The sequence below is a fragment of the Schistocerca gregaria genome, chromosome 2, assembly GCF_023897955.1.
Source record: "Schistocerca gregaria isolate iqSchGreg1 chromosome 2, iqSchGreg1.2, whole genome shotgun sequence".
Taxonomy (NCBI): Eukaryota; Metazoa; Arthropoda; class Insecta; order Orthoptera; family Acrididae; genus Schistocerca; species Schistocerca gregaria.
This window is the reverse complement of record NC_064921.1, coordinates 412,581,046-412,606,976: the sequence shown is the minus strand read 5'-3', so window position 1 is coordinate 412,606,976 and position 25,931 is coordinate 412,581,046. Positions and strand designations below refer to the sequence as shown.

General features: G+C 43.3%; 1 protein-coding gene across 3 annotated transcripts in view; it reads right to left on the bottom strand.

The window, feature by feature from the left end:
• The window catches only part of LOC126323356 (SH2 domain-containing protein 4B-like), a 575,575-nt gene that overhangs the window by 202,973 nt on the left and 346,671 nt on the right, over positions 1-25,931 (bottom strand). Inside the window, exon 1 of one of the 3 annotated variants that reach the window (XM_049994675.1) lies at positions 13,635-13,717. The exons of the other annotated variants lie outside the window; for them this stretch is intronic. The gene's annotated coding sequence lies outside the window, so the exon portion shown is untranslated. Of the gene's footprint in view, positions 1-13,634; positions 13,718-25,931 lie in introns of those variants that run through there. 3 annotated transcript variants of the gene reach the window in all.

Genomic DNA, 25,931 nt, shown 5'->3' with positions numbered 1-25,931 from the left:
AGTGGCAGAGTGTGCTACTGCTCTTACGTTGGAGAAACGAACTCGAGGTTTCGCAAGGAGCTGCAGGTGGTTCTCGGTTGTTGTGTCAACAGCGGTGCCGTTGTTCCAGTTGCAGGACTCCAAGTCGGCCGCTGCAGCCGCGGAAAGGTCGCAGCCGGGCCTCAGTCACGAACATCTCGCCGACCTTTCCAGCGACCTTCGCGCCCACAAATCCCGATCAGCCTTATCTCTTCCCCTCTCCTCGCCTTGCTGCCGATATCCAGTATCGCTTTTTCATGCAGATAAACTCAACCAGAGCTAAGAGAAGAATGTAGCCTTAACTAGATGAATGGTAGGTTTGTGCGTCTTTGTGTTTGTATGTGTGTGTGTGTGTGTGTGTGTGTGTGTGTGTGTGTGTGTGTTTTACTGCACTGATGCATGAGATGAAGTGTTGAGGAAAAGTACAAAAGTTTCTATGGACTGCGTTGTAACGAAAATGGCGTTGAATCAGTCCACTTATCACGCCATACTCAATTATCGCAATACATTACAGTAGTAATTACTTGTCAGCCTCGATGTTGACAGTTGTGACTTGGTTTAGATTAGATAACATCAGGGCGCTAGCAGGCGTTAGGCATTAAGCTCTCGTTGTGAATAGCAGGTATCAGGAACGACACCATGTAACAAAAGAAGGGAGGTTAGAGCCGTGTGTGTGTGTGTGTGTGTGTGTGTGTGTGTGTGTGTGTGTGTGTGTGTGTATGTGTGTGTGAGTGTGTGAGTGTGTGTTTCACTAAAATAATTAGAACTCACATTTACCCTCACATTAACACTATTATGCAACTTTTAAGGAGAAATTTTGTCTAATATTCTAAAATTTTCTATTAAAATACCATAAAGGCTAGAAAACCAATAATAGCGCAAAAATTACTCCCTGATATTTCAGGAACCAAGTCGGTCATTTCAAAGAGTCCAGACCTACACTTTTGTCTGAATCTAACGCAGTAAACTAAAATGCGGCGCACCTCGTCGTGTGCACCACAAGCACCATGCACTGGAAGATTCTCTTGCTGGAGCAAGAAACCATGACTCATAGGATTGTGTCCTACGCAAAAATTAGTGAGAAGGACCTCATGTCGTCTATGCGGCTGGAAGGAGGTTCGCCATGACCGAGCTTTTGACTTTACAAGATGAAACTTATTGTCTGTGGTTTCCAATCATTCTTCTTCTCATCTAGGCATGGTTTTGTACCTCAACAGTGAGGATATAGCATTTGGGGAGAAGTCTGAACCATCCGAGTATCACTACACGCCTCGTTGGTTGGTATATCTATATCGCTTCGCTTCATATCTATTTTCTCTGATACCCAGCTGAATGACACCTCCTTCCGTGGCCTTTGTAGAGCAGAAGGGAGTCCAGTCCACGTTGTAGAGAAATGACACAGCTGTTTAGGCACAAGGCTTTTATGCAATATGAGTCATACAAAAATCGCTGTCTAATGATTGTTAGACACCAAATTGTATTTATGAGTTTCTTTAACCAAAAAAATTGTTACATTCCGAAGAAAATAGCCAAGTGCGAGTATAGCTCGGGTTCTTAGGGTCCCACACAAACTTAATTGTGTATGTAAGTAGTTCATCCATCTCGAGAATGAAGAATTTGTCATTTTTGCTTATTGTTGATATCAATACTGCCAAGGTATCCGTCCTGGAAATTTCAAAACTTTTGAAAATGTTTTAATTTTACGTTTTAAATTTAAATTTTTGGGTAATTCGCATTCGCTATTCTAATTTTTCATTAATTTTCTTAATTCTGAGCTTATGATAACTAGCAACACCAATTAATTTTTCCTTTACTTTAATTTAAATCATACTACTTGCTCAGTTTGATGAATCGAAAAGAACACGAAGCTTCCTACTAAGTTTTGACGAGTGAGTTTACGAGTATCGAAATAAGTAACATAAATGGCCGTATCTTTTCTTTGCATTCACTTAGAATCTTAAATGTTTTACTCCACCAAGAGGCCCTTAGACCTTAGCATGTGACATAAATTTCAAGGGTCCTGAACAGACGGACGGACAGTTAGACACACAGATGGACGAAAGGACAACAAATGTGTATTATAAAGTTCCCGTTTTTACAGGTTGTAGTACGGAATCCTAAAAAGCCGGCCGCTGTGGACGAGCGGTTCTTGGCGCTTCAGTCCGGAAACGCTCTGTTGCTACGGTTGCAGGTTTGAATCCTGCCTTGGGCATGGATGTGTGTGATGTCCTTAGGTTAGGTTTAAGCAGTTCTACGTCTAGGGGACTGATGACCCCATGCGAAAGAAGATGGCCCGGAAGACAATAACCACCCAAGTATTTGTTGTGAATGTCGAACTCTTGTACTATCTCATATACCTAGTGAAGCAAAGCGCTGAACTCTGAGGAACATACGAAACCAATCCACTAATTAGCGACTTATTGCACATTGTCTAGTATGTGACAGTTTAAAATAAAGTGTTTGATATATTTAGTGCCAGGTGTCATTCGACTTTTCAAAGCGTTAAGCTGGAATGTGAAGAAATTTAAAGTCAACTTAAACAGTGTGGGGTGCTACACTACTGAATGAAAGAAATATCAGCAAGTAGCTTTAGATGTGGATGACAAAACTCGATATTCCTCACAGATTTTATTACTGACAACATGTTCTGCCTATACATGTTAAATTAATTTAGTTACATTCGTGATTTCGGCTATTGTGCCGTTATCAACAAACAGCTGTAGCAACATTCAATTAGGTACTTTTTGGAATATATTTTCAATTTTGATTTGTTTTAAACTGCCTAACTGTTAAATGCATACTTATTTTTGTTGAAACAACTTGTATAGATGCCACAAAAAGGACAAATGATTATGAAAAAAGCTGTACTTACAGACCCCAGCTAAATCAGTCAGCTAAATAACGTTAAAAAGAAACCGGAACTACCTCTAAAAAAGCAGATTTGACAATACTGATGTGGAGTTACCTAGCGGTATGCGAGTGTGCTAGTAATCATTTAGCGGTATGCGAGTGTACTCGTAATTATTTATGCGCAAAATTAAGAATTTGGAAAATACAGGGTGACAAAGAATAATGGGAATGTTTGAAGTGAGTAGTGACAGCCATGGGCAGGTGGCACCACTGCAGGTTCGTGACAGCGAGTAAACAGCCCGCCGTCTCAGTAATAATGGATCAGTGGAACGGACAACAGGGTGCGTTAGCCATAAACATGTTTTATAGAAGCAATGATAGTTTGGTAGCGGCGGAGAAGGAGTTTCTCCGTTTTCATAATTTAGTACGTCATGATGCCGTCCCGTCGAAACTCGCGATAAAATGTTGGATTAATAACATCTGCCCTCACCAAGAAACCAACAGCACGACCAAGAAGTGTGCGTTCTCTACCGAACATTGATTTTGTACGCGAGTCGGTCTTACGGAGCCCACGGCGTTCAATTCGTAAGCAAGCTGCAGTGGTTGGAATATCCCGGGAGTGTATTCGCAGAATTCTTCATCTTGATTTAAAATTTCATTCGTACAAACTACAGATGGTGCAACAATTGAAGGACAACGATTAGCGGTAACGATTAGGATTCTATCAACAAATGATAACAAAAATAAACAATACGATGAATTTCTAAGCAAGTTGTGGATGTCAGATGAGGTACATTTGCATCTCTCAGGTTATGTGAATGAACAGAACTACAGTTACTGGGCAAATACAAATCCTAATGACGTTCATGAGCGTCATTTCCACGCTAGTGAAGTGACCGTATGATCTGGTGTTTCACTACATAGTATTATCGGGCCGCATATGAACAGGGAAACACAACAACTGCCAATCCCAATAGTTACGTGATGTTACGAAGATTCATTACACCTGCATAGAACAACTTTCCAAACGTTCAAGAATCCTGGTTTCAATAGGACGGAGTTACATCACACACTGCACCGCAATCAATGGAATACGCCGTTGTAGCCTTGGTTCAAATGGCTATGAGCACTATGGGACTTAACATCTGAGGTCATCAGTCCCCTAGACTTAGAACTACTTAAACCTAACTAACCTAAGGACATCACACACATCCATGCCCGAGGCAGGATTCGAACCTGCGAACGTAGCGGTCACGCGGTTCCAGCCTGAAACGCCTAGAACCGCTCGGCCACACAGGCCGGGTTCTAGGCGCGTAGTCCGGAACTGCGGGATTGCTACGGTCGCAGGTTCGAATCCTGCCTCGGGCATGGATGTGTGTGATGTCCTTAGGCTAGTTAGGTTTAAGTAGTTCTAAGTTCTAGGGGACTGATGACCACAGCAGTTGAGTCCCATAGTGCTCAGAGCCATTTGAACCACATAGGTCGGCTTTGTCCCCTTGAAGACATTCTTGACTATCATCAACTCATCACGTCCAATCTCAAAGGTACTAACGCTCACGACGCTTACAACGTGTATTTCAAGTAAACTTGATTTTCATCCTCATTGTGGCACTTTTAGCGCCACTCTTATGCCACTGAAGCGAGAGTTGTGTAGACATCAACTATCAGATGGTGAAACACGCCTACCAACTTACTTTTATGTTGCGCAACTTCTTGGTGTTGAGATTTTTTTTCCCGTCTGTGTATATTTCAATGTAAGATGCTTTTTGAGCCCCAGCGGTTGGTCTTCAGGTGCTTGATCAGTTAACACCAAATTTCAAAAACTGTTTACTGCTAGTCCTTTAAGAGTACATAGATACGTTACGAGGTGTCACTTTGTGACTGCAGCTGTCACAAAACCAAGACAAAACCGCCAGTGGTTACATAGTTTTTGGTGACAGTATGTGTAGACAAATGGTTCAAGTGGCTATGAGCACTATGTGACTTAACATTTGAGGTCATCAGTCCCCTAGACTTAGAATTACTTAAACGTAACTAACCTAAGGACACCATACACATCCATGCCCGAGGCAGGATTCGAACCTGCGACAGTAGCAGCAGCGAGATTCCAGACTGAAGCGGTTAGAACCGCTCGGCCACAGCGGTCGGCCTATGTTTGGACATATTAGCATATATTTACACACTTTTCACCTCACAGCGCAGTTGTAAACACATTTCAAACAAGTCAAACAGAACCCAAATACAAATATATTGCATTTCCACATATACATAGATATTGTAGCTGTTGCTGTCTCTAAGATGATTCAAAGATGTTACAATATTATTTAGACACAGATATCACTTGTAAAACAAATTATTTTTATAGATATCGTATGTAACCTTGTGTTATAGAACGGTTGCACCTGTTACATTCTCTTTTTTAGGAAAAATAAACGTTTGAAATTGTTGAAAAAATAGTGACTGTTCAATTCAATTTGTTCATTTAACACATTTTCGGAAATTCTTTCTCTATGTAAGAGTTTCTAATTCCCTTAGCAGATCATTTTTAGTATTTTCTTCGTGGAGTACAGTTACGCTGTTGTGGTTATCGTCTGTTCAGATACGTAGGGCTGGCTTCTGAGGTTTTATCGAAGTCGTGGAGCCAGAAAGCATTAGTTTGCTCTTTGTAGTGTTAAGGAAAGTCCTCCCTGTTTTATGTGTGTAGAACACTTGACACCCATTACACTGCACTGTTCTCATAAAGAGAACTGCCCGAAATAACGAACAATAGTTCAGTATCAAGAACAGGTGGCAACCGTAACTACCACCTTCTTTCTCTTTTATGTCATTTTACACGCGCAACACACGGGGACAATACTGCACTATATAACTCAATGTTTATTTGTTTGTCACTGTGCCTGGGCCCTTGTATAGTGGTTGTTTGAATTTACATTTAAGGCCAACGTCGACTTCCGGCGAATCACTGTACAGTTACAGTACCAAAAAGATAAAAAATAACATAAAAAGTAAAAAAAAATCGCGATGACATGGAGATCGCCAGCATTCATTAGGGCCGGGTAAATGAGGTTTCACTGTGACTGATGGATACAGGTAAGAGATTGTTTCGACAGCTACAATTACTCGGTAACGTGTTAAATCACTTCTAACACGCGGTACGAAGCAGAAAGCAGTAGTCGCAGTTATTGCGTCAGCCCTGCATGAGGTGGGCGGGACTTACTCCTACAATAAGGTCCCCCCCCCCCCCCCCCCCCAATTCCTGCACAGACCACGTGCTGGGTGGAGCTCCCTCCCTCTTCTCCCGGCATCTCCCTCCACTACCACTCGTGAAAAACTGCGCCGATATTAATTCTTAAGTCGTGACCTGAAAGCCTAACCATTGTTAGAGAAGCACAAACAATAGCAACCGCGTGCCAGCAAGGACAGGGTTAAATTACGTTCGCTTATTCATGCGGTGTATCCTCTCGCAGCTGTGAAAAGAAAAGAAAACGGCATTTCCTTCGCAGCTGAGGTAATGCTTGCAAACAGGCTTCTGCTCACGGAGCTGCAGTCGCGTAACATGGCCTGAGCATACGGGCGTCCCCACGCGGACGACGGGAAGGGTATTAATGATACCGACCCCGGCGTTTGCTTTGGGATGACTTACGGAGCAATCAGAAGACTAAGCGAGCGTTAGGTAGGAGGGGGGAGGGTACTAGAGAACAGACGGGATGCAGTGGAGCGAGAGAAGGGAAACGGCGCGGCAAATAAAACAATAAAAGCCGCCGCCTGCGGCTGAAGGCAGAGGTTGCTGAAAAATGGACGAGGTGTGCAGGGCGGTGCCCGGCCAAGGCGCGGATAGCAGCCAACTAGCCGCAGCAGCAAGCAAGCAAGCAAGCCCGCTCCCCCTCTGTTGTATTTCCTTCTCAGTATCTGGCTGCAACAGTATCGGCGTCGAGATATCTACTACTGAAGTTCCTTATACAGGGTGACGCAGAAAAACGGGACCATTTCCACACTCCAATAAAACTCAGCTGTGATACCATGAATTGCATCCAGAATTCTTAGTCGAACTTTGCTCTTGAGGTAGAACCACAAGAAAAAAAAGTCACAAACGGATAAATCTGACGATCTAGGGGCAGGGAATGTTACCGAATCGTGAGCTCACACGCCGTTATCAGCACCACACTGAGTTTAAACGACGCCGTGCAATAGGTCTGCGATACTGTAGGAAGACTTACCAGGAATGTAGCCACTGTACACCATTGCTCACATAGATAGTCACGAGAATGTGTGGTCACAAGAAGAACGGACTCCAGACGGCCTCATGGCACTACCGAGAGGAAAGACCATCATGTTCGGCGTAAGGCAATGGTGCATCTTACTGCATCTACAGCAGAAATATGAGCAGTAGTTGGTACCACACTGACACAACGAACTGTTACAAATCGCTTACTTCAAGGACAGCTTCGAGGCAGAAGCCCTGTACCGTGAATTCCACTGACCACGAACTACCACCGTGTGCCACTTCAGTGGTGTCAAGCGAGAGGTCATTGGAGAGCAGCGTGGATGTCTGCTTCCTCTTCTGATGAAAGGTGGTTCTGCCTCGGGCCAGTAAGAGTCGTGTTTTGGTTAGAAGGTGCCCAATATAGGCTCGCAACCAGCCTGTCTGCATGCTAGACATCCTGGACCTACATCTGGAGTTATGATCTGGGCTGCAATTTCATATGACAGCTGGAACACTCTCATGGTTGTCCCACGCACTGTGACTGCAAATTTGTACGTCAGTCTGGTGATTCTACCTGTTATGCTGATATCCATTTACGGCTTTTCCTGTAGTGCTGCCATCCATGTACAGCATTTCAGGGTGTGTTTTCCAACAGGATAACGATCATCCACATACCGCTGTTATAACCCAACATGCTCTGCAGAGTGTCGATATGTTGCCTTGGCCCGTTCGATCACCAGATGTGTCTCCAACCGAGCGCATGTGGGACATCATCGGACGACATCTCCAGCGTTATCCACAACCAGCATTAACCGACCCTGTACTGACCAAACAAGTGCAACAGCCATGGAATTTTGTCCTACAAAGTGACATCCAGTACCTGTACAACACAATACCAGCACAGCTGCTTGCTTGCATTCAACATTCTGGCAGTAAAACTGGTTATTAATGTACCAGCAATTCACTTTCGCAATTGCTTATCTCGCGCTTACTTAAACCTATGATTTTGCAATATTATCAATTAAACATGTCACCTAGACAAATGTATCCCCGGAATTTCGTTTCTCTACATTAGTTATTTTTTGGTGTCACGATTTTTCTCCATTATTGTAAGTCACCGTTTGTGATTGAAGGCAGCTGTTTTCCTTTTTTACGAATATAAACATACCGCCGCTGTTATACGCGCAAACGGCCAGCAGTTGTTAAGACTTAATTATTACAATGATCATCAAAGTGGGATATGAGCATAGGCGCTGTCGCTGTTCACACTTAAGTCACGGTGAGACGGTCGTCTCCGTTATGTAAAACAGCTGCAGTTCGTCGGCAGATGAAATCTACAACACACTGACTCGGGCAGGGAGACAGATATCACAAGAGCTCAAAGCAATTCTTTGAAAAGATGAGGTGCTCTGTGTATCAGTGAGCCGCAATGGCTTTAGGAGCGTGATAATGAATTTCAGCCAAGTGTGTAATCAAGCATCATCTCACAAACCATCTCGTAACGTGAAGGGATTGCATAGGTATTTGATGTCCTCTGCGTTAGGTCACATACGAACGACTCGAATATTCTATGACACGACAGTTATTTTGATAGCCAAATGTGAGATACCTCGTACTTAGGTAGCAGTTAAACGTATTACAATTTGGTGTTACGCAAAATCATTATAAAAAAGAGTAAAGTGTTTGTTGATATATAATAAATAAGGGCAGTGAACAGTTATACTTAAAGAATTTTCAAGTAACGGCGTCGAAATAACGCAGTAAATACGAGCGAACTCGACGTAGAATCATAGATGCGACGCAATACAGTACCTTTTCCATTACGACGTCGTACCATACCACATTTTGTGAGTGGATTTCTGTAATAAATACGGTATTTTTGAAGTTGTAATAGAAAACACACGCACCGAAATATAGCCAAAGCTTCAGGATTGAGAAAGCAGGAACTCTTAGTACGGTACAGCAAAATAACGCTGTTATCTCTGTTGGACCCCCGAACATTTGGGAAGAGTGTTTGTGTGTCTTCGGAGTGTGAAACAGATCAGCAAGCACCACGCGTAATTCGCTACAGGCGCTCTAAGCCTTTTTTCTCCGTTGATTTTCACTGCCTCGACGCAACCTGCTGGCATATTTTCTGAGGTCCCAAATGATTCTGTCATTAGCTCCAACCTGAAAGAAGGCAGTGCATAATAACGATGAAAATGCCCGCAGAGTTAGTGAGACTGAAACAACGCGAAGAAAAAGACAGTAACAAAGAAGAGCCGGCCACTGTGGTCGAGAGATTCTAGGCGCTTCAGTCCGGAACCGCGCTGCTGCTACGGTCGCAGGTTCGAATTCTGCCTCGGGAATTGATGTGTGTGCTGTCCTTAGGTTAGTTAGGTTTATGGAGTTCTAGGTCTAGGGGACTGATGACCTCAGATGTTAAGTCCCATACTGCTTAAAGCCATTTTAACCATTTGCATAAAGGTGAAAGAGATAACACAGTCTTAAAAAACAGATCGCAGAATAAGTGTTTCGAAGCTTCGAGAAGTAATTCACAGCAGGAAATCCAGGAAGCGCCATGTCTAAGACAGGGGAGAACTCTCCAAAGGTGGATGTAAACTTTGTTATAATGATAGGCTTATGTTTATCAGTTGTTCTTTATATTTGTATACAGTTTTTGAAAGGAACATCCCAATCTCTAACTGAAGAGGTACTACAGGACTGAAGAGAGTTAGAAGCACTAAAATAAAACAAAAATAAGGTATCTCTTTACCGCCCATTATTTTCAACAATCGAGAGTATTTGTTTTGTTCCCAATATAGAGTGAAGCGAGGAGAGGTGACGCATATTTCCAAAACATTGTCTAAATCCTGTAAAATGCTAATGCAAAAGTATAAATGCTTGCTAACCATTTGGTTCGCATTTCTCGTCTCTGAGAAAAATATCACTTCTGTAAATAGATAAATGAGATTGGAACTTTAAACAGTATCTAAAAACACTATATTTTGCCAGCTCTCCTCCTAGGGTAGGTAAGAGGACGCACCATGCGTAGGAGAGATGCATCATGATTGTACTTTGGAACTGGTTCGTTTAATTATAAAGGCAAGTCTTGCGTACTGGTTCACAACTGGCAGAACAAGCTTTCATTACAATTTAAAGCCAGTGGAAAGAATGAATAAGTCATAATACACTTAATTATCATAAACGCAAGTGGTAAATGACACAAACGTAAAAACAGCATCCTTGACGCTGCTTTCTCGTTTTCCTTACGTTGCATTTTCTTATACAGCGTTTTTCATCTTTTCCTGCTTTGTTTGCATGTATGCTTCCATTTTACTAAATTTGTCCACATTCGTTTCTTTTAGTGTGTGTCATGGCACTGATTACCTCGACGTTGAGCACCCGTAACGATCTAGGGAAATCAAGGAAAACTTAAATTTGGATGGACGGGGATTTAAACCTCCGTTCTCCCACATACGCTTCCAGTGACTTACCGATAGCTCACCTCGCTCGGTATTAACAATCGACATCCACGTCAATGATAGGTGGCGTCCCTCCTGCCACTAAAGTATTTGAGGTGAGTTTTCTCTTTCTTATACGACAGAAGCGAAATTTCGTAGCATGATATTTAGTTTTGGGAACGAAATCAAGGACACATATGCTACACAAAACGTGCCACGCCTTATTACTTCCCTGTTAGAGAAAACGATCACTCGTGAAGGAAGGTATATCTTGAGGTAAAGCGTAACAAGCCACGCCCGGTTAAACCAACTACTCAAGTATATCATATACATACAGAGGTCAGAGAAGCGTAAAAAGCTCTCGGTCTAACTGGGCGTGGTCCGCTGAATTAGAGCTGTCTGTTCTGCTGTAAAACACCCTTACTTTCGAACACAAGGGTCACACAAGTTACAGAGCGATTCGTTGTAAAAGAAGCCATGCCCAATTTTTTTTTTTTTTTTTTTTTTTTTTTTTTTTTTTTTTTTTTGAAGCATTTTGATCCTATTGTACAGTGATGGGCAACGAGATGTGTCGGAGAGAGTGTTGCTAGCTTAACTTGCATAATTCTCTGAGTTTATTCGAAGTTTTCATCTGCCTACCCGCTCTTTGTGACACTGGTTCCAGCAAAAAATTAACAAAAGTAGAATTGTTTAGTGCAAACTTTGTGATGCAAGGGTTCCAAAACTATGAAAATCGTAAATTTCTGTTATAGATACAAACTTTAATCAAAAAGTAACAAATCACATAAAGCAGTATGGCTATGGTAACCACTAAAAACCACTCCGTCTTCAGGCCACGAGTGGCCTACCGGGAACATCCGACCGCCGTGTCATTCTCAGGGGAGGATGCGGACAGGAGGGGCGTGAGGTCAGCACACCGCTCTGCCGGTCGTTGCGATGGTTTTCTTTGATCGGAGCCGCTACAATTCGGTCGAGTAGCAATTCAATTGGCATCACGAGGCTGAGTGCACCCCGAAAAATGGCAACAACGCATGGCGGCTGGATGGTCACCCATCCAAATGCCGACCACGCCCAACAGCGCATAACTTCGATGATCTCACGGGAACCGGTGTATCCGCTATGGCAAGGCCGTTGCATGGTAACCACTAAGAAATTGAAATTTTGTGCATAGAGTTACTGATCTATCAAAATGTGGTTCTTTTTACAACCCATCTAATTCACTGCATTACAGTCATCTTTGTTTCCACAACACAAATGCCCGTTTTTAAAACCCTTGAGAATAGTCATTAAACCGCTTTTATAAGTGCCAGTCAAATGTAAACGAGACAGGTGGAAAAAAGGAAAGTGTTTATTATTTCATAAGTAATCGCCATAACTGGTAACACATTGTCCCCACTGTCTAACCAGACGGTCAGTACCTCCATGAAAAGTGTTTGCGGTTGCCTACGAAACCATGATTGTACCCGGGCGTGTCCCTCTTCGTGCGTAGCTAGTCGATGGGCACCGATGTCTTCCGTCAGAGCTCAAAAACTATGGAAATAGCATGGGTAAAGATCGGGACTGTATGAAGAATGTGCAAGGTCTTCCCAGCGAAACTTCTGTAGCATAACCGAAACACCTTGGCAAAATGTAGGCCCGCATTGACGTTTTGTGTCACAGTGGTATAATTGTATTAACAGTCATCACGCTTAATTTTGAAACTGTAAGTAGGCTTGTTATATTTATATGTTGTTAACGCCACGTAGTGCTCTGTGTGAAAATCACTGACTGTGCTGTGTGCAGTCTGTGGCTGGTTTACATTGTTGGAATATTTGCTATTGTAGTGCTGGGCAGCTGGATGTGAACAGCGCATAGCGTTGCGCAGTTGGCGGTGAGCTGCCAGCAGTGGTGGATGTGGGGAAAGAGATGGCAGAATTTTGAGAACGGACGATCTGGACGTGTGTCCGTCAGAAAAACGAAATTTGTAAGACTGGATGTCATGAATGTCTTCTGAACACTATTAAGGTAAATACATTGTTTGTTCTCTATCAAAATCTTTCATTTGCTAACTATGCCTATCAGTAGTTATTGCCTTCAGTAGTTAGAATCTTTTATTTAGCTGGTAGTATTGGCGCTCACTGTATTGCAGTAGTTTGAGTGAGAAATATTTTTGTGAGGTAAGTGATTCATGAAAGGTATAGGTTATTGTTGGTCAAGGCCATTCTTTTGTAGGGATTATTGAAAGATTGCGTTGCGCTAAAAATTTGTGTGTCAGTTTAGTGATGATCAGAATAATAAAAAGAAAGAAATGTCTGAGTACGTTCAGCTGTTAGAAAAATCAAATAACGTAGTGGTTGTCCGGAACCGTCATTTATAAATTTTTCTAAGAGGATGTTTCAAAACAATAAACAGTTCACATACTTTTTCCCATTTGTCTCCTTTTCATTTGACTGCTCGTTATATAGACATAATGAGCTGGTTGTCATTTTTGTTTCCTGCACATCTGGATCTTCAATTTTCAAGACAAATAAAAATTCTATGTAGCTAGTTGGTACAGTATAGGGCTTACATAACTGATATTCATACGATGAGGTCAATCTTTTGTACTGGTATATGAACAGCAATCAGTCTTGGATTACCGTGTTGAGGCTTAATTACGTTTGCTCCGTAGTCTGGCTCGCTTGAACATGAATGGTCATAACAGTCACTTGAAACTGGTCGTTCCACGATGGAGAAGGTCTATGGAAATTGGATATCCTCTTTATCCCAAAGGAACACCGTTATTCATTACTTGCATGACCAAAGACGTTGCAGTTTCCATTCAGCATTGTCATTAGTTCCTAGGTTCGAAACTAAACAAATTTTGCTACCTATGATCGTATACTTATTTCCGATTTATACTACCTTCTTCACCCAGAAACCAGGGAACACACAATTTGTTTTCTGTGCTGCAGTCGTTCGTGAACGAATCTCCATGTTCTATTATCCGTCTCCAGGGTGTGCACTTCCTATTTTGGAGGAATTCATCGACGAATGACGAGTTTTCGTTCTCTCTGACGGTTGACAGTCTACCAACCTACCAGTCACCATGCCACTAACTAGTGAAGCCAAAGAACCTTCGCTGACTGAAACCAACTTACCATGAACCATTGCACGTTATCCCTGGGTTGAAATCGATTGCTGCATAGGCATAGGTGAGAGTTATGTCCATCATCCATGGTGTCTCACCTGAAACAGCAGCAAACAAAAATTGGATGAAGATTAGATGGTAGATAACCTACAAAATATCACTGCTCTAGAGCAAAACAATACCGAGTTACAGGAGTTGTGACTGACTTTCTACTCAACATTTCTGGTTATTAGTTACTTGCAAATCCTTTTCGAAATATGTATTTCATTCAAATCGGCACAGCAGTTATACTCATGTTATAATATCGTTCTGAACATCGACCTGACACTGAATTCCATCTTGTATTCATATGATTCATTATAATGTATGTTTAAGAATAATATTACTATTCCACAGTTTCGATATTCTTATAATTTTCAGATATCTTGAAGCTTTTTACAGCACTTTAATAACAGGTAATATTAAAACTGTGGCGTAAATTAACATAAAAACCATTCTGCGTCAGTAGTAAAATATGCCAGAGTGTTAGTTATTTTTTATATTTATTCCTGTCACGGATCACACTATTTTATACCGGGTAATTAACTTCGGTCTATGATGACTATCTTCAGATCAGAGAACAAACAGTTTTCCACTCACATCAAGCCGACAAAATTCTCGTGTAGTGTGCGAAGCAGTTTGAGACGTTGTGAGAAAAGTGGTTGCAGTGGTTTCCCCGGCACTCTCTCGCTTTTGTAACAAAAATATATTTTTTAAATTAACTGTAGCCTTCAGCGTCAGATTACATCATTGACCTTTCTACTCACACATGTTCGGGTTACATGCGAAATTGAGACTTTGTGAGAACTGTTACTTTTCCATGAATCCCACCGCATTTTTCAGACAACTTTATTTTATTTTTTGAAAAGAATGAGGCACAATGGCTTATAATAACGATCTCTCTGCTTACACAAGTGTAGTAATTCGTTCAAGTGTACGTTATCACCTGACAGTCAACATTATTATTGTAGTCTGATGAAGCTGAATTCGATAAACATACGTTTTTTTTCAGGGTTCTTGATAGACATGCTGTAGTTCAAATGGTTCAAATGGCTCTGAGCACTATGCGACTTAACTTCTGAGGTCATCAGTCGCCTAGAACTTAGAACTAATTAAACCTAACTAACCTAAGGACATCACACACATTCATGCCCGAGGCAGGATTCGAACCTGCGACCGCAGCGGTCGCTCGGCTCCAGACTGTAGCGCCTAGAACCGCACGGCCACTCCGGCCGGCTCATGCTATAGCTCCGGAGTTCTCTGTACACAGTTGGAATACTTCTGGAGAATTTCAATAGCACGGGAAATGTTTAATCTCGTAAAAAAACTTATTTTTGAATTTGCAAAAAAAATATGATCACAATTCTGAATTCTTCTTCACAAGTCCTACGGAAGACCCTAATTATATTTTGTGTGTGGATAATAGTTTATGAGATAATTCCAATAATGAGGGACCAACTTTCACTACATAAAAAAAAGAATCCGTGCAACACTTCACAGTACAGGACAGCACCCAAGAGTTCTACCGAAAATGGTCAGTTAAACCCCTATTCGAACTCGGAAAGCTTTGTCCTCGGGTAGCTGACGGTTCAAATGGTTCTAAGCGCCATGGGACTTAACATCTGAGGTCACCAGTGTCCTAGACGTAGAACTATTTAAACCTAACTAACCTAAGGACAGCACACACATCCATTTCCGAGGCAAGAATCGAACCTATGACCATAGCAGCAGCGTGGTTCCAGACTGAAGCGCCTAGAACCGTTCGGTCACAACGGCCGGCGGTAGCAGACGGTCCGGCCCCCAACTGGTCAGCGATATGCTCAAGATTACGAAGTGTTTCTCTGTGTAAGTTAACCGTATAAAGTAAAATCGTGGGAGAGATAGATTTTGTAGCTTTTGTTAATGATCGTGGTGTTAATGTATATGTAATTTAAGTGCGAAGCATTCTGGAATCTGAAGTACTATGGAGTTGCTGGGACAAGAATTCACGGTGCTCTTTTTAATTTATTTACTGGAGGCAGTGAAAACTTATTTTCACGTTTGGAAGACGATCATGAGCACACACAAGCTTAAGAATATTTATTGAACAGAGTATCACGAAATATCACGAAATTCTGTTAAAAGAAAAGTCTAAGATTTGGATGACATGTCTTGACTGCTTATTTGTAAAGAAGTAGATAACAATCAGACAACAAAGCACACGTTAGCTAAGAAGGATGTAAGAAGTACATGGAACAATACTATTCAAGCTAGTCTGAACTGTATGGTTACGCTCGTTCAGTCGGTGCTCTTGTGCGCTCATTGCTCTAGTGTAAATATCTGTGAACCATAACACTCATAAAAATGTACAATTCACCGAAACTGAAACGTCTTCTCGGTTCGGAAGACTAGAAAACTGTTCAATGATAGAGGCGTTCTCTTCACTTCGACTCACGCTGTATTTCAAAAGCTGTCACGTGCCACGGCTGATATAGGATCGAAATTATCATCGAAGTATGTTTAGATAAATTAAGAAGATCGCCATGGCGTTCTTACATTCGTTAAAAACACCTTAATGCAGGAATGTTTTACTGAAGAAATAGACAACGACAGCAATAATAAGTCCTGAAACGTTTTTGGTTCATCATCGCAAGTGTATAACAAAATACATCTATTTATCTCGAGCTATTATCTGCACAACAAAGTTATCAGAATTTTGTGCATAACTCATTCCAGAATGCTTCGCACTGTAAATTAAATATACATTAGCACTACAAACGCTACAAAATTTATCTCTATCACAATTTTACTTTATGCGACTAACTTAAATTGGACAGAGAAACACTTCGTAATCTTGAGCATATTGCTGACCAGTTGGGGGCCGGACCGCCTGCTACCTGAGGACAAAGCTTTACGAGTTCGAATAGGGGTGTCACTGACCATTTTCAGTAGAACTCTTGTGTGCTGTCCTGAACTGTTATCAAAACTTATTTTCCCAAATTCGCAAATAATTTCGTACACGTATTTTCCCGAACACTGTTGTTTTGAAATAATAAATTCGTTGAATGGAAATAACATGGCTCCAGCTTTATTAGGTATAGACGTACTGCATATTGGTGACGTCAAAATGGTAACAGGCCGAGACTCGAACCCCGATATCCCACTTATAGCGAGCGGTCGCCTTACCATTAGGCATCTGTGCGCGACTCAGGGCCAAACCCAAACATCCATGCGTCACACTGTCTACACCCCAGTATGGTCTCCCACATTCACCATTAAATGCTCGCACCTGCACTCTGTATTCCCGCACCAGTGAGAATGACACAATGAGGAATCGAGGCCTATGATGTTATCGTCTACTGCCCGCCTCGGCATGTAATATTCACTTGCGTGTCTGGATGGACAGACATCGGTGACGAGAGACAGTCGACCGACATTATTACGAATTAAATTTGTTGAATGCGAGTAGCTTGGATTTAACAGTGTTAAGTCAGCAAGAGGTAGTATATCTATATGTAGCACATATGAAGCCAAGTCAACCGCATTCAACGAATTTATTTCGGAGTAATTTCAGGCGGGTGTCTGTCATCAACAGCGTCTGTCCATGCAGATATGACAGTAAATACTATTGTTTTCTTCCTGAAATTCTGCAGTATTACTCAGTTTTGTACAGGATATCCACAAAGTGTGCGTACACAGGGAATTAAATATTTTTTGTAAATATTCTATAAATATTAATAAATAATAAAACAAACTCTAATAATTTTTTTAGACTGAATGGTGGCTCTGCCGAAAGAAAAAAAAAGTGGAGTTGGTGTTCTTTAAGTCGACGTTGCCGAAGAATCTAACCTTCTACATCCCCATCGTCAATCTATTTGTTTTACTGCCGTTGGGGATATTAATCACCAAGTTTCAAGAAACAGAAGTGTGTTGGACAAACCCCGTTCCGGACGACCAAAGACTTCAGACGAAACGAAAAAGTCTGCTTGCCCATGGTTTATGGTAGCCCAAAGTAATCGCTTCGCCGGAGATCCACAAAGTTGGGAGTTCCAAGATCGACCATCCACAAAAACCAGACAGGGGACAGGTTTCATCTGTACAAGTTTCAGATTTGCATAACTTAGATGAAGATGTCGACTATAGGCGCATGCACATGTTTGAATGGTTTGCACATAAATCGAAAGAAAATATCAATTTTACTGAACACTGTTTCTTGTTGGTGAAGTGAACCGACAAACTCTTAGATACTGGCGTCAAGGCAATCCGCAATGGATGAGTCCATTCAAACAGCAGGGGCTGCCAGAAGATGATGGTGTTGTGTATTTTGTGGAAAGCCCTTCTGCTAGGATCTTTCTTCTTTGATGAATATATAACAGGTGAGTTAACGAATATGGTGGGAGACAAATTTATGCCTCAAATGGCTCTGAGCACTATGCGTCTTAACTTCTGAGGTCATCAGTCAAATTGATGCCTCAGATTCAGCGTTTGGGTGAGGGACTTCCAGAATTCCCTGCCCATTTTGCCGCAGCGGTTATAGATTGGCTGAATGACAATTTTCCTCACTGGAGTAGGAGAGGAGGTATGCGGTGTGAGTCCCTCAAATGGTTCAAATGGCTCTGAGCACTATGGGACTTCTGAGGTCATCAGTCCCCTAGAACTTAGAACTACTTAAACCTAACTATCCTAGGGACATCACACACATCCATGCCCGAGGCAGGATTCGAACCTGCGACCGTAGCAGCAGCGCGGTTTCGGACTGAAGTGCCTAGAACCGCTCTCCCACAACGGCCGGCGTGAGTCCCTCGTTCGCCAGACATTTCTCCCCTTGATTTCTTTATCTGGGGCATGCTGAAAGAGAAAATTTAATGTATTACATATTTAAACCACCTGACAGAACACGTTACCGTAAGTCGACTGAAATTCAGATCTGTTCCATCGAGTTCATCTTATCTGGCAAAGTGCATCAAATTATGCATTGAAAACCACGGCGATCATGTTGAAAATGTTATTTATTAACGTAAAGTGACTAAAATGTGCTTTATTATTATTATTTATTAGAGGTCCTTACGTGCCCGGACTTTATGGAGACCCTGTATCGACAACTCTGTAACTAGAGCGTATCTATCAAGAGCTCAAAAATAATAATAATAATAATAATAATAATAGTCTCCATTCTTGAAACTTAGGTGCCGACTTCATATGACTTACTATTATTAACACGGTATTCTCTGAATATGGATTCGGAGGATCCATTATTTCAGAGTGTCGCAATGTTGGTCTGCACCAGCCGCTTCCAAGCGCCTTCTTTCGTAAGCGAATCTGATTTTGGGGTAGCGGTCACGAAGAGGCAGGGAACTTGCAAATTGTGTCAAGAACGGAGGACTGCTTGCGCGCTTCGCTCTCTCGCACAGAAAATAATTATTGTGGGAAGCGCCCCGTCGCCGGAATGCTGATGAGAGCCCGGGCTGTCAACAGAAACTGCTGGAAAGGTCGCGCGCAGTGTAGTAGGCCGCTGTCTGGGAACGGGGGCGACCGAAATGTGCGAAGGGCGCACGTGGGCGCCGAGGCGGCAGCATCGCAAGTGGCACGGTGGCAGCTGGATGGAGCCTGCCCGGCTGCCTTCGGCGCCCTGTCAGCGCGCCCTGCGCTGTCTCACGCGCCAGCGCTTCTTCCTCGCTTTCTTGCGTCGAGCGCTGACGTGATGCTGCGACAAGACCTTTCCTCTTGCGCTATGCCCCTGGAGAAGTCAACAGGGACGGATTTACTTAATCTCAGCTAACGACGTGCTTTACTGATACGACGCCACTGCTGTTACAGCGCGCAGGCTTAGCCGTACTGCAAGTGTAAACCGAGCTACGTATGCTAGAGATTAAGAGGCGACACTTCGAGACCGGAGCGGCGTGCGACGAAATACGAGCGAGGGACCAGAAGGAGTAAGATCTGAGAGCTTGAAAGTGTTCAGTGCACATCAGCAACCACATCCTACAAAGCACTGTGAAGTGTATGGTAGAGGATACTCCAAGTACCACATATTGGGCGTTCCTTCTAGTTCCAGTCTCGTATGGAGCGTGGGAAGTATTTTTATTTTTACTTGACTGGCTTTATCGTGACCCTATTCAGCCATATAATCCATATAGAAAATATATTACCGTTATCGATTAGTAAATTTAATGTTTATATTTTTATAAACAGTTGCAGTTCTCTGTAACTACTGTAGTACCGTGAGTGTGTGGGTTTTATTTTGTCAGGTTGTACATGGATTGATCCAACAAGTACCCTTTGGCTCCTGCAAGAAACAATTTCCACCTCACACTACTACAGAAGTCAGACAGACGCTCCTAATGTACCGACAAGAACAGCTTGAAAAACATTCAGCAACAGATATCTTCTGGAGTCGTGCGCTTTAAGGAAAAGGCACAAACATATTCTATATTCTTACGTAACTAGTGGAATACTTGGGTGCTGGAGTATTGCTAGTTAGTGTAAGAAAAACATTAAATGCACGAAAAATATTATTTACTGCAAAAAAATTCTGAGAAATCAAGTTAAACTTTTTCTTATAAATTAATAAAATTCCGTGTTCTTTTCGGAACACTAGGTTACCTCTTATGGATAGGAATGCTATTATTTTACAAAGTATGGAAAGGTTCTTTTCTCCCTCTTCTATAAGAATGTTATTTACTCGGCAGAATGGCTGCGAGCCGCGGCTACACAACTTGAATAACTTTTCTAGGTACGGTCAAGCCCGTTGCGTGAGAAATGTAATGGAGTGTACTGTTATGGAGGACAGATGGGGCTCGCATACGCTGTAGCGCACAATACCGTGAGCTGCGACGACTGCTGCCTGCGTCGCTCGCTGCTGACAAATAACACAACTATCTCTTTCTACCTGGATTAACCCTCGCCAATCAAACTCTCCCTATGCCTTGATGAAGTCAAGGACTCCTATCCGCCCCTAGTCTGACTATTAGCGTGGTACACCGGTCAGATAACCAGTCCACCGCGATGCCACTCAATATTCCCTCACAGGCGTTTAACTAGTTCTCTGTCCGTGTTCACACTGCACAATAAGTGTGGCGGCCAACACAGTGAACAACACTTAATTGCGAGCGACTCAATATAGAGTATCACTCCAATTTGTTAACGACAGAGGTGCTCTCCTAGTGAAGTACTGAGCAGAGACTTTGTTCTTTGCTCTTTGCGTACACGTACGAGCACACTCGGTCTCGTTGCGTGTTCCCGCTCCAAGAGTGACAACGGAACCGCTCCTTTTCCTGGAAAAGTTGGAAGGGTATATATCATTCGCTGTCTTCCCTCACTCCTCTGCCTCTTTATGTCAGAAATATTCCACCAATCAGCGTTGCTCTTTTAAATGGGAGAATGACGTTTCGTTTAAGTCGATCAGTGCGGAAATGTGTAGCACCCTCGTTAGGCGTCTATTGTCCTCCTGTGAGAACTCCGTAACTAAGGAGTCGGCCCGTCAAAAAATGCGTCTTTTGGGCGCTCCCACACAATGTAGCGGAATTTGTTTTTTAAGTCAAACACAGAAGTTGTTATGCCTTTGCTCTGGCAAAAGCTGTCTTCTGTCTGGGCGGTCGCTCTGGCCGAAGTAGGTATGTTGACTCACCCCTTTGAAGGGATGGCCCTCCCAGCGGGCTGGTTGCATCTTTAGAACGAAAATTCCTATGGTCGTCATGTTTTGTACGCCAGTCTCGACTTTTTCAACCTTGATGAGCACTTGCCATTTACTTATTAGATTTGCATATCACTTACATGAATTCATACAAAATTGATTCTACCTCACCGAATTTAGGTTCGAATGAAGCGTCTTGATGTGCAGAATACGATTGTGAGGACAGAATATATAAGAAATGAAGGTCAGGAGACCAAGTCACTTTACAGTACTATTTTTTAGAATTCGTGTTAACACCAGTTCAGATAAAAGTATATGCACGCAAAAACCAAGTAACTGTCTCAGAGCGAAGTATGTCACATCTTTCAATGAATATCATCGTAACATCTACCAGATATACAGAATGCGCTCTATGCAGGCGGTTTATCGTGACAATTGGTATATAAACCGATGGAAAAAAAATCGCAACACCAAGAAGGAGTTCCGTGACATAAACGAAAGTTGGTAGGGTTGTTTCTATATTTGAAAGATGATGTCTGTTCAAATTTTGCGCCAGCCGCATAAGAGTGGCTCTAGCAGTGCCGAGGACGTTAATAAGCTTTGCTTTAAATACAGGCTGAGCTGAGCGTCAGTTACCTTTGAGACTTAACATGTTAGTCAAAAATCCCTTTACGGCGACAAAGTCGCCATTATTAACACCTCACTGAGTTAAAACGGTGTCGTGTAATAGGGCTACGAGAAGCTGGATGTTCTTTCTGCGGTACTGCAGAAAGACTTGTCAGGAATGTAGCCACTCAAGATGTTTGCTCCCATCGGCGATCACGAGAAAGTACGGTTGTGAGAAGAACGGGCTACAGACGGCCACGTGGCACTAGCGAGAGGGAAGACTGCGGTGTTTGGCGTATGGCTTTGGTGCATCGTACTGAATCTACAGCAGCAATTTGAGCAGCAGTGGCACGGCAGTGACACAACGAACTGTTAAAAATCGATTACTTCAACGATAGCTCCGAACCAGGCGATCTGTAGCCTGCATTCTACCGACACTAAACCACCGCCAATTGCGTCTTCAGTGGTGTCAAGGGAGAATTAATTGTAGGGCAGGGTGGAAGTTTGATGTGTTTCCTGATGAAACCTGGTTCTGCCTCGGTGTCAATGATGGCAGTCTGGTGGTTAGAATGAAGTCAGTTGACAACCTGCTCTCAACCTATCTGAGTGCCAGATTCACTGGACCTAAATTTGGAGTTACCGTCTGGGGTGCGATTTCTTATGGCAGCAGGAGCAATCCCGTGATTTCTCCACGAACCATGAATGCAAAATTTGTACATCAGTCTGGTGATTCGATCTGTTGTGCTGCCATTCATGGACAGCATTCCAGAGGGTGTTTTGCAGCAGTACAACGCTCACCCACTTACCTAACATGCTCTAAAGATTGTCGACATGTTGCCTTGGCGTACTCAGTCACCCAACCTGTCCCCAGTCGTGCACATATGGGACATCATGAGACGACAATTCCAGTGCTATTCACAAACAGTATTAACCGTTCCTTTATTGACCGTTGAAATGCAACAGGCATGGAACTCCATCCCACAAACTGACATCCGGCTGCTGCACAATACAATCCATGCATGTGGATTCACCTTTGGACGCTTGCATTCAACATCCCGACGGTTACACCTGTTGTTAATGTACCAGTATTTCACATTTGTAATGGCATATCTCGCACTTACATTAATCTGTGATCTTACAATGTTAATCACTTCAAAATTTTACATAGACAAATGTGTCCGAAATTTCATTACTGTGCATAAATTATCTTTTGGGGTTGCGATTTTTTGCGGTCAATATTTATATTCATAGTGAAACATGAGCAATTGAAGGTCAGTGGCTGTCATAGCAAAAACTGTCAGGTGGATGTCAATTACAAACGACATTCACGATCGCGGTAAGTAATAGACTTTACTTTTCGCTACAGTTCTTCGTAGAAACATAACTCATGGTGATACTTTAAAGTCATGGTGATACTTTCAAGCCTTTTTATATATCTTTTCCTTACTGAGGCAACACAAAGCATCACACTATGGAATAAACAAACATGTAAATTACATATGCTCCATCTGAAGACGAGCCTGGATAGGTTCCAAATGTAGATAGTGAGATATACGTGTATTTGAATAATAAGTCTGGTAGCAGTTTTCTGTATTTATACATAATGAAGGAAGTACAGGGTGCCCGCGCTAGAGGTATACACAATCAAATGCTTATAACAGAAGATCTCGACATTTTACGTTTTTGAGTAATTACTTAATCGATAAAGGTAATCTCCAAGATGTGTCCCTCACTATTTCATGAACGGCGCTGAGTCGTGTGGAGCAAGCGTACGAATGTTTTCTGTGGAGCAATACAGATAAACTCTTAACTGTGAACATGTGGACGAAACAACGAAAAGTGATTGCGTGCGTGCAAGAAAGAGAATGGAACGTGAATCCTTCCACAAGTAAATCCATTTATTAGGTGAATATAACTCTTAGAGAAACTGGGAAACTGATTTCAAGTGCTGAAAAACATCCTAAAACCCATGTGAATGAAGAGACTTTGGCACTGATGGGCGGAGCATTAGCTAGAAGTCCAAATGAAACCTTCTGACGCGCTAGTAGTTACGTGGCCGTCCTCTATTCGATGGTGAACGACACTGTGCACAAACGACTCCGGTTGCGCGCTTGCAAACTGCAACTTCTGCATCACATTAAGCCCGAGGATCACAGCAGCCTATGTATTAATACTGTTACGTCGAAAGTACAATTAAGCACGAACACGAAGGCAGGGTTGTCAGCGAAGTACAGCACTTGGAACTGAAAGCACGGTAATTACGAACACCAACGGACAGCCAGAATAGAATTGACCTCCTGCACGGACCCGCCGTTTCAGAAGTTCTCATTGGAGCTGACAATAGAATCCTGGATCTAGATCTTGTCAATGGTTCTCCGTATGGTGGAGCTGGCACATCGTCGGTTTTCTGGTAGCGTTATTTACATCGTTTTCCCTACAATGAGCATCGAAAGTAGCCCCACACGTCGAAGCTTCGCGATCGTTGAGTCAGACTTCACTTTCCTTCCCATCGTCGATTTTCTTTAGGATGAGATGGACGCTGTTTCTGCCCTTTTATCTTCTTGACAAAGTGTCATAATAATATGACATCCAAAGAGCGACGAAGTGAACGATACGGCCTGAAGTAGGGCTTTAGTAGCTCCGAGTAGGCGAGGCCACAGTGTACTCTTGTGTTTCTTTCTCACATGCAGAGAGTAACTAATGCTTTGGCGTGGCGGAAACGAGTAGAGTTTTTGAACATACCTCTAACCGTACGTACAGGCATAGCTGCAATGAGGTGACAAAACTCATGGGATAGCGGCATTCACATACACTCCTGGAAATTGAAATAAGAACACCGTGAATTCATTGTCCCAGGAAGGGGAAACGTTATTGACACATTCCTGGGATCAGATACATCACATGATCACACTGACAGAACCACAGGCACATAGACACAGGCAACAGAGCATGCACAATGTCGGCACTAGTACAGTGTATATCCACCTTTCGCAGCAATGCAGGCTGCTATTCTCCCATGGAGACGATCGTAGAGATGCTGGATGTAGTCCTGTGGAACGGCTTGCCATGCCATTTCCACCTGGCGCCTCAGTTGGACCAGCGTTCGTGCTGGACGTGCAGACCGCGTGAGACGACGCTTCATCCAGTCCCAAACATGCTCAATGGGGGACAGATCCGGAGATCTTGCTGGCCAGGGTAGTTGACTTACACCTTCTAGAGCACGTTGGGTGGCACGGGATACATGCGGACGTGCATTGTCCTGTTGGAAGAGCAAGTTCCCTTGCCGGTCTAGGAATGGTAGAACGATGGGTTCGATGACGGTTTGTATGTACCGTGCACTATTCAGTGTCCCCTCGACGATCACCAGAGGTGTACGGCCAGTGTAGGAGATCGCTCCCCACACCATGATGCCGTGTGTTGGCCCTGTGTGCCTCGGTCGTATGCAGTCCTGATTGTGGCGCTCACCTGCACGGCGCCAAACACGCATACGACCATCATTGGCACCAAGGCAGAAGCGACTCTCATCGCTGAAGACGACACGTCTCCATTCGTCCCTCCATTCACACCTGTCGCGACACCACTGGAGGCGGGCTGCACGATGTTGGGGCGTGAGCGGAAGACGGCCTAACGGTGTGCGGGACCGTAGCCCAGCTTCATGGAGACGGTTGCGAATGGTCCTCGCCGATACCCCAGGAGCAACAGTGTTCCTAATTTGCTGGGAAGTGGCGGTGCGGTCCCCTACGACACTGCGTAGGATCCTACGGTCTTGGCGTGCATCCGTGCGTCGCTGCGGTCCGGTCCCAGGTCGACGGGCACGTGCACCTTCCGCCGACCACTGGCGACAACATCGATGTACTGTGGAGACCTCAGGCCCCACGTGTTGAGCAATTCGGCGGTACGTCCACCCGGCCTCCCGCATGCCCACTATACGCCCTCGCTCAAAGTCCGTCAACTGCACATACGGTTCACGTCCACGCTGTCGCGGCATGCTACCAGTGTTAAAGACTGCGATGGAGCTCCGTATGCCACGGCAAACTGGCTGACACTGAC